At 36.7% G+C, this 8,978-nt stretch overlaps 1 long non-coding RNA gene across 1 annotated transcript; it reads left to right on the forward strand.

Moving 5' to 3' along the window:
- The first annotated feature begins 1,654 nt into the window (after positions 1 to 1,654).
- On the forward strand, positions 1,655 to 1,942 carry LOC136261531 (uncharacterized). Its single transcript, XR_010703934.1, has 3 exons — positions 1,655 to 1,724; positions 1,791 to 1,868; positions 1,921 to 1,942. It is a non-coding gene; the product is annotated as an uncharacterized lncRNA (long non-coding RNA).
- Positions 1,943 to 8,978: the final 7,036 nt, after the last annotated feature.

Here is an 8,978-nt window from a genome sequence, read left to right on the forward strand (position 1 = left end):
TCTCTATATATATTACGGAACAAGAATTTTGGCCACTTTTTACTGTAATACAGAGGTTTTCCTCTTTCAGAGATAAAAAATGTATTATTAATCAGACCTGTTAGGACCATAATTTTTATCCTTACTATGGAGGTTTTTCTGTTGTGTCCTTAATTCGGGGAGTTTGTTAAGAGAGGTTCCATTGTATAATTTATTGTAAACTATAGCAGTAGCTATTTTCGCATATGAGCCATGTGGGTAAATCTAGCTCAGCAATGACTACTGAAGCATTTCAATCTTCGTAATGAAAAATAAAAAATGACTCCTGTTATGAAAAACCTTTGACAATAAACTGTGAATCGACTTTGCCTGGCCTTTAGGTTGCATGTATATTAAGGACATATAATTAAGCGCATGCTTGTTTCTTAATCATGGCTGATAAGCTAGGGGCGTAGCTAGAAATTTTAAATAGGTGAGGCAGGCCTTGCAATGCTTATGAATTATGTATGCACTCTAGTGTGTAAGTACAATCAGCATGTGTAGCATGCTCCAGATAGGGGGTCTGGGGGAATGCCCCCCCCCAAGAAATTTTGAAAATTAAGAGTTACCAGATTGAATCTGGAGGTAATTTTAGTCCTACTGTTATGGTAATTGCAGAGAATACACATTTTGGTATGTAGCTCAGACCTTGACTTGAGGAGTATAAGCACTGGCATAATATAGCACACAAAACATGTCAATCCAGGGGGTCTCCCCTGGGAAAGTTAGACCATCTAAGATTGACTGTGAGAACAATTTAAGTAGTTTATATATCAAAACTATATTAATAATTTCCCTGACTGTTGTATTAGGGTGAGTGCTCTATTAGGGTGACTGTTCTATTAGAGTATATCGATCCTGCTTGGCCAGTTTCTGAAACCTCAGTGATACCCTGGAGCTGCCCCTGGATGAACTCTTACTATGCACAATAAGTTGAACTAAATAGCATATAAACTAACTTTCAATGCATCTAAAAGGTCCAATGTAGCTCTCAGTTCAGCCAACAATATTTGGTGAGGCAACTGCCTCACCTGCCTACATTGTAGTTACACCTCTGTAAGTGCATGTGGATGAAAACTTAGCTCAAAGAAAATAAATGCTACAGGTTTGTCAAATGTACGAGGCTCAAAATTTCATGTGATACTTGGCCTATAATAAGTGGGTTTACCAGGCAAAATAGTATTCTGCTGTTTGGAACTCATTCTCTCCATATAAAGAATTTCCATAAAAACTGGGTTGGTATATGTGGCGACTGCAAATCGCACCACCCCATGCAAGAGAGTTGCAAAATATAGAGAAATATATAAACTATATCCTATCAATTTTCTCTGCTAAAATAAAAGAATCCTATATAGCTATATTTTTGAATGCATTCATGCATAAAATTGTTTGGGGGTATTTCTTAAACTGTGCAGAGACCACTGAAGTCGTATAGCTATAGGTATCAACCTATTTAATCACAAGAGATTAATATATCAATCTTTTATCTTAAGTTGGTTTTAAATAGACCAATGTGCATCCAAAATTGTGCACACATCTGTAATCCTGGACACGTCCATATGTACTGAACTCCAACACTATTGAATGCATGGTGTAGGAATACAAATCAAAAATACACTTTTTATTACTCATTTAGGTCACTAAAGACTGTTGAAGTTAATGGATATGTATCTTTTTTATGTATGCAAGAAACCACTCAGTAACCAGTAAGTCCTCTAAATTAACTCTTGCTCATGCATGGGGTAATAATTGTTGTGTTTTTGGTTTAATAGGTTCTGTACCATACAACAGAAAACTTTGATGGAAGGAAAAGCAACACTTCATCAGCTTAGACATCACAATACTAGGAGGTGTCGTAGCTGCAGGAAGTATAGTTTTTGGTATTGAATGGTGCCATTCCAGTGGGTGTAGTGCAGTTCATGAGTTATAGAGATGACTTTACCTCAGTGAAGGTGTGTAAATTGACTTGGATGTTCAACAAGGTAGCTAAACAGGGAAGTCTTTATGAAATAATTGTTAATGACTGGTTCTTACAGATGGTACTTTGGGAATTTCTTTTGGTGGTGAATTCGATAACTAGAATGTCCCAACTGGTGTAGTTGTACATCATTCTGGTGATATTCCCTGAAACACATTTTGCAGTAGCAGAGACCTTCACGGGTAGGTGCATCCTCTTAACATTATAGTTAATAAGCACATGTGCCTAATATAATAGTGCATCAACTGGCTGACCCACAGCCCTAAGTAATCCTTTTCCAGAAATTTTTAGAGAACAATTGTCAGTCAACACCTGGAGACTGCACATGACCTTTAAATATTGACAAGGGTTTTAACTACATTGGAGATTTGCCACTATAGATAGCTACTTTGCTTTTACACTGAAACCTTTCTAATCTGACACCTCTGTAATCCAGAATACCTCTATAATTTGACATTGTTTTGTATACCAAAATGACTTTTTCTATGTAATACTACCTCATAATCTGACATCCTTGCTAATCTGACACAATTTTCTTATCCAAATGAGCATCAGATTATAGAGGTTTCACTGTACCACTGAGCATGCAAAAAATGTAAATTACTAGCCAATCAGAGCTAAAAGCAAATTAGGAATGTATATGTACTCAATTGATTATCAAAAGGAGACTACATCAGCTCAAAAGAGCTGCTCTTCAACAGTGCAGCTGTACAAAAGTAACAATATAAATACACAATATGACACAAAACAAAGATTACAAACAAACAAACAAACAAACAAACAAAATAAACAACAATAACACAGTACTATATAACAATACAGTCTTTAAAATAAATTTGATAGGCGATCAATGCCACACAAATTGGGGTAAGCTATTCCAAATAAGTACTCCACAATAATAAAAGCTATTCTTCCCAATTGATGAAAGGATTTGTGGCACATATAAACGATACTTGTTTCATCCATGTGGTGCTGTAAATGCTTCAGGAGATACAAACCAGTCTCTTAAATATCCCGGACAAAGATGGTGCAAAACTTTTAAACACTTGCACAGCTGTATGGAAACATCGTCTCTCTGTAAATGTCAATTTGGCAAAAGAAGAACATTTAGATATTCCTTGTAATGTATGCGCTCTAGATGTTTTGAGAGCAATACAGCTGTAAGCATCCAGACAGCATCACATTGGTCAAAAACTGATAATACAAATGCCTGATACAATTGAGACAATAAGTGATCTGGCAAAGGGTTCAAATGGCGTAAGGTATACAACTTGTATCTGACTCTCTTTAAGACAGAGATTTCCAGGACAAATTCTGGTCTATAAGAGTGGTCACAACACGAGCAAGAGTTGTACCATTAATGAAAATAGACACACAACGATCTCGCAACTTCTGCCAGGATCCAATCTGTATTATTACAGACTTCAAAACATTCAACTGCAGCCTAATGCAGCAAGCGTAGAACACAAGTCAATGTCCTTGAACCAAATCCTGCTAGCTTTCTTCAACCACAATAACTACAGTATATGCAACAAGGAATTTACTTTGTGCTCCTTTGTGTCCCATTTCTTTCTTTCTCTATTGCCTTACGGGTGTTGATTTGTGGTAACACACAGTGACTTTGGTACCAGCTGGCTGTTAAGTGAATTGTCCATAATTTATGTAGTGAGTGGATTGATTGCAGAGGTGCTTCTTGTACTGTTCTTTGTTGTATAATGGGTGAACATACCTGAAAACGAAGCAGAGTAGCCATTTGCTTCCCAGTAAATTGATAACCGGGGCAAGCATTTAATCACAATTTCTGATTGATTGCAGAGGAGCTTCTTATGCTGATCTTCATTTCAGCTTTGTTCCACCCATATACAGCTTTATATGAGTGGAAGAAAGGCAACAACTCTTTCTGGTAATTGAGTGGGTGTGTTATATCTCTTGTTATACTGTCCTTTCATATGGTTCACCAGTCATTGTTACAAAAAAGTAAACAAACAAATATAAGGCACGACTAAAGTGGGGATTAAATGTCCTTTATTATAGCTGCAGGGTTAAATGACTACCCCACAACAGTAAAGACAACCCAGCTAGTGATATCATTAGCATTTTAGATTATTCCAAAGCAGACTTTGAGTCAATAAACCACTATCTCTCACATATAGACTTTTCACCATGTTTCCACTCTTCTATAATGTAGAATTTGTATGATCTTTTATTAAAGAAACTTTAATGGACTCTATTCGCCAGTTTGTTCCTAAAATCATGATAAAACCTAATGCTTAACCTAAATGGTTTATTCCAAGTTTAAAACACAAGATCAAATGTCTCCACTCCCTCAAAAAGAGATATAATTCAATATCTCCAACGTCACATACTAAGGATTGCATCCAATCTGCTGAGTTTGAAATTGACGAAGAGAGTTTGGCTGCACGCTCTACATATGAATCCAAATTAATTCATAATTTTGCCACCTCCAATCAGTCAAAAAGATACCAGCATATATGTAACTTCTACAATGTTTTACAATGGAGACAGTGCCACAATACAAATGACATTCACAAAGCATCATTGTTCAACAAATATTTTTTCCTGTATTTACAACCAGCAACACTAGACTAAGTCACTAGTGTACCATCAACCAATCAATCATTTGATACCAATGTCCACCATCACCTAATTTCATTAGAATTCTCTGAAGATGATATTTACAATGCACTTGCTTCTCTTGATCCTCATAAAGCTACAGGTATTGATTGTATTGGGCCTCAACTCCTTAAGAAATGTGCATCATTCCTATATAGACCTTTACATTATCTGTTCAATTTTACTATTCGCAAATACACACTTCCACTAGATTGGTGTACACACTGTATTGTTCCAGTATCTGAATCTGGAGACAGAGGACTAGTCTCAAACTACTGGCTCATATCACTTTTGTGTAATACTCCAAAGGTACTCAAAAGCTCTTATATGATAAAACAATACATCACCTCAACCCATACATCACATCGTTTCGATTCGGCTTTCTTAAAAACAGATCCGTAATCCAACAACTGCTTATTGTATTCAACAATATAATCAACACATCTCACCAAACTGATGTTATCTACCTTGACTTTTGTAAGGCATTTGACAGTGAGTCCCATAATGTATTATTACGTAAACTAAAGAGATTTGGTATTTCGGGAAACGGCAACAGCATAGAATTGCAAAAAGACTTAAATCTGCTCAATGAATGGAGTATAGACACCAATTTATTGTTTAGTCTCTCAAAGACATTGTTTATGAGTTTTAAACCACACCTATCCACTCTATAGGATCTAACATCATCTCTAAAGTTTGTAATCACAAACACCTGGGAATTGTAATTTCGTCAGATTTAAACTGGGAGTCTCATTATAACTTCATTTTGTCCAAAGCATATAAAACGTTAGAACTACTACGACATTCCTTCTCAGTAAACATCACTTTCCAGTCCAAGATGCAGCTTTATTTATCACTTGTCAGAAGTCAGTTTTTGTTTTGTTCTGTACTGTGGAAACCCAACTTATTGAAAGACATTAAAACACTGGAGCGACTTCAATGTAGAGCAACAAATATATTTTTAATGACTACACTATAGTATGTACGTGTTGAGCTGAATCCTCAAAAACATTTAATAACTCATGGATGCAATTACACATGATCTTGATATTTGGCACATGCTTGACCTCTTTTCGTTCAAAAATCTGACGTAACATTTACAGCCAATCAAAATTTTTACCATACATTTCCTAACGTGGAAGCCACAAAAGTGCAGTGTCCATTGTACTCTTTTCCCAAACTTGCAATGAAGCCAAACTGTACATCTCTGTTGGTGACACCTTTGCTGTCACCATTAACCATCTGGTTGGCTGAAATGTTTACTTCTTGTAGGGTTGGGCGGTACTGGTATTTTCTACTTGCGATTATTGCACTGAGGTGATCATGCGATAATTGTGATTATTGCCATTCCCACTATAAGATACTATGTGTCATAAATAAGACATTATTGTGGGCCTACAGTATTCAACTCTGATATGTAATGGCAGCACAAGTTGCTGTCAGATCTTCAGTGCTTCTAGGTACAGCTCTCTAATGTTTGTGTCAGTCCTGTAGTCTCTGCAAAGCACTAATAACACAATTTCCCTCTTAGCAATTATACAGAAAATGCAATAATATTGCACAAACGGTATTGCGGTATTTCCAAAAAAGCTGCGGTACTCAGTATTGCACATCATAATATTGCATACAGACAATAATATTGCCCAACCCTACTTTCTTGAGAAAAAAAATTCACTTTTAATTTTTAGCTGTTTTTCAGGATTCAGCTCAACTTGTACATAGTGTAGTGATTATAAACATTGATTAATGACTCTCAAGATTTAGCCACTTATGTATTTTCTAGACATCTCAGACATTATGTTTCTGATTAAGTGTTTAAAATTGCCAAACAATACCTTTAATATTAATAACTTTATTAGTTTTGCATCAGGAAATACACCTCTAGGTACAAGTAACAAATTACAACATAATAGAAACCCCACTAGTGTGTTAACTAGCAACTTTATTTCAATCGATTACCACGGATCTGGAATGCACTACCCATCATCAATTGTGATCTTAGTATAGCAACAATCAAGAAAAAACTTACTAACTACATATGGAATCATTTTGAAACTAATATTGATTCTAATAATGCATGTACATATTCATTTTTAAGTCCCTATAGCCATTGTAACAAGTCCCCCAAACCACCTAATTTGAAGCATTGCAGCCCTTGTAATAACAATCACTTTTGTAATATACGTAATTTATTTTCTAACTGATCACTATATAACTATAACTAATCATTTTAGGCCACTGGCACAGGTTTCCAGTGGACCTTCAGCATACCTGTAGCCACCAATCTGTTGTAACCATATAACATTGTAATTCTGTATGCTGTAAAGTCAAAAATAAATAAAATGACCTCACTTGTTTCTTTTCTCTACTCAAATTTTCTTTATAGCTACTTGTAAATTAAAAGGTATAGTAGAATAAGGTCACTCCCTCTGTTTCCCATCCACTGCCCTCATCTGTTTACAGTCATGTCAGCTCTAATATCAGAAGTGGATCTATATTCCCAAGGGGGGTGCTAAGCTATGGGGCATCAAATGTGGCAACTGGTTGATACAACTAGTAGTACAGTGTGCAAAGCATACTCAGTATGTGGAGCATGTCATGACAGGAAAATTTTCTCAAATTTAGCCAGCTTTCTGAGATCAAATTTGGCAATTTTTACTGAACCTTATTGAATAAGCATATAAGCATTGAGCCCCTTTAATTCATTATTTTCTAGCAGTGGCTACCTGTCATATAAAAAGCACAACATAAATGCTGCATGAAGTATGGTTTGAGTTCAAAGTTGAAGTCCAAGGGGGTGTATCATAGAATTCTAACGATGGATGTTCTATTAGAGTAACTGACTGTTTTATTAGAGTATTTCGATCAGTATTGAGCAGTTTTATCCCTGAATGCCTGAAATATAAATTTCACCCCCTCTTGTTGATTCATAGAAGATTCTCTTCTCACTCTCTAAATTGCCCATGATTCTTTCGATGCAATTGTACCTGTATTGTAGATTCTATAATCTTTTTGCTAGCACACAGTAAAATTTTGGAGGAGGGTGTGTGTGCTCAGTCCCCCATGCACCACTGTGTATTCTTCCACTATTTTCCGTTTTTCCTTGCATACTGTAGTGTATGGGCCCAGTAAAAACGATCTTCAGTGTGAAGTCTAAACGTTTGTGTTACCTTGCAACTTAAAAAGATGAAAGTACAAGCCTAAAACACTTTCATCAAACTTGTGATGGTTGTGGCCAGGTAAATGCAGTGGCCTAATAGTGATGGTGGCCCCCATAGAGCGACCCCTATTGGCAACCAAAGAACATTACCATTGGCGTCATTGTCCTCACTGTTCACTTTTCATCTTCTCAGAGCAAGAGAATAACTCTTCCAATTGCTAAATATGGGTTTGCCTTATCCAAAGGAGAGTTTCGTGATGCTCTTTGTTTAAGATCCAGTGAAGACTTGTGTATGTGGAAAATCTTCTCATTCGCCATAATGAGATTCGTGATTTGACTGCAAGTCTAGTTGAGCAAAGTGAGTTGTGTGTAGGTGTTGAGTTTGCTCTTCAACCTTTAGGTCATGAGCCTCTCAGATATGCAACAGCCAACAGAGAAGATGATGCTCATCTCGATGTTGTTGTTAGGGACTTTGGGGATTGAAATAGGTAGCGTGCGCTTTCGATATTAGGGTGTTTAATCCTTTTGCGCACTCCTGTCCAGTTCATGAACAGGAGAAACATCAAGCATATTATGATGAATGGATTTGGGAGGTTGAAAAAGCTTGCGTTTCGCCATTGGTTTTGCCACCACTGGAGGCATGGGACCTACTGCAACAACAGTTTTTCAAAAACTTGCCTCCATGCTGATTGAGAAATGAATGTAAATTACAATTGCAGGTTTGATGTAGGTTGTGTTGTTAAGGTCTGCTTTAATGTGCTTACAGGGTCATCAGTCATCCGATAACATTTAATGTCTAACTGGCTTACTCCGAGGTTCGCCTTGACCCCTGGAACCCCTGAGTGATTTGTTTAGTAGCTGGTAATTCACAGCTGTCCAGGGGGTGGTGGCAAGGGCAGTCCATCTAGCCCGGAAATAAAAAGAGAGAATGTTACCATTGTTATTAAAGTTGATTCTCCTGTGGCCTCCATTGCTATGACGTACCCTTGGATGTACCTAATTAAGAGAAAACCATCAATGATTAAATGATGACAATTTTGTACAATGTAAATTAAATGCAAGTGAGTCCTCAGACACATGCAACCATGGAGACAGTCCTACAATTGTCCCGGGGACGGTCCATTGGTTTTTATTTATCCTCACAGTATAGTTGGCACTGGAGCACACATATGTACAACAAAAAAAAAA

Source organism: Dysidea avara, chromosome 7 (genome assembly GCF_963678975.1).
Source record: "Dysidea avara chromosome 7, odDysAvar1.4, whole genome shotgun sequence".
Lineage (NCBI taxonomy): Eukaryota > Metazoa > Porifera > Demospongiae > Dictyoceratida > Dysideidae > Dysidea > Dysidea avara.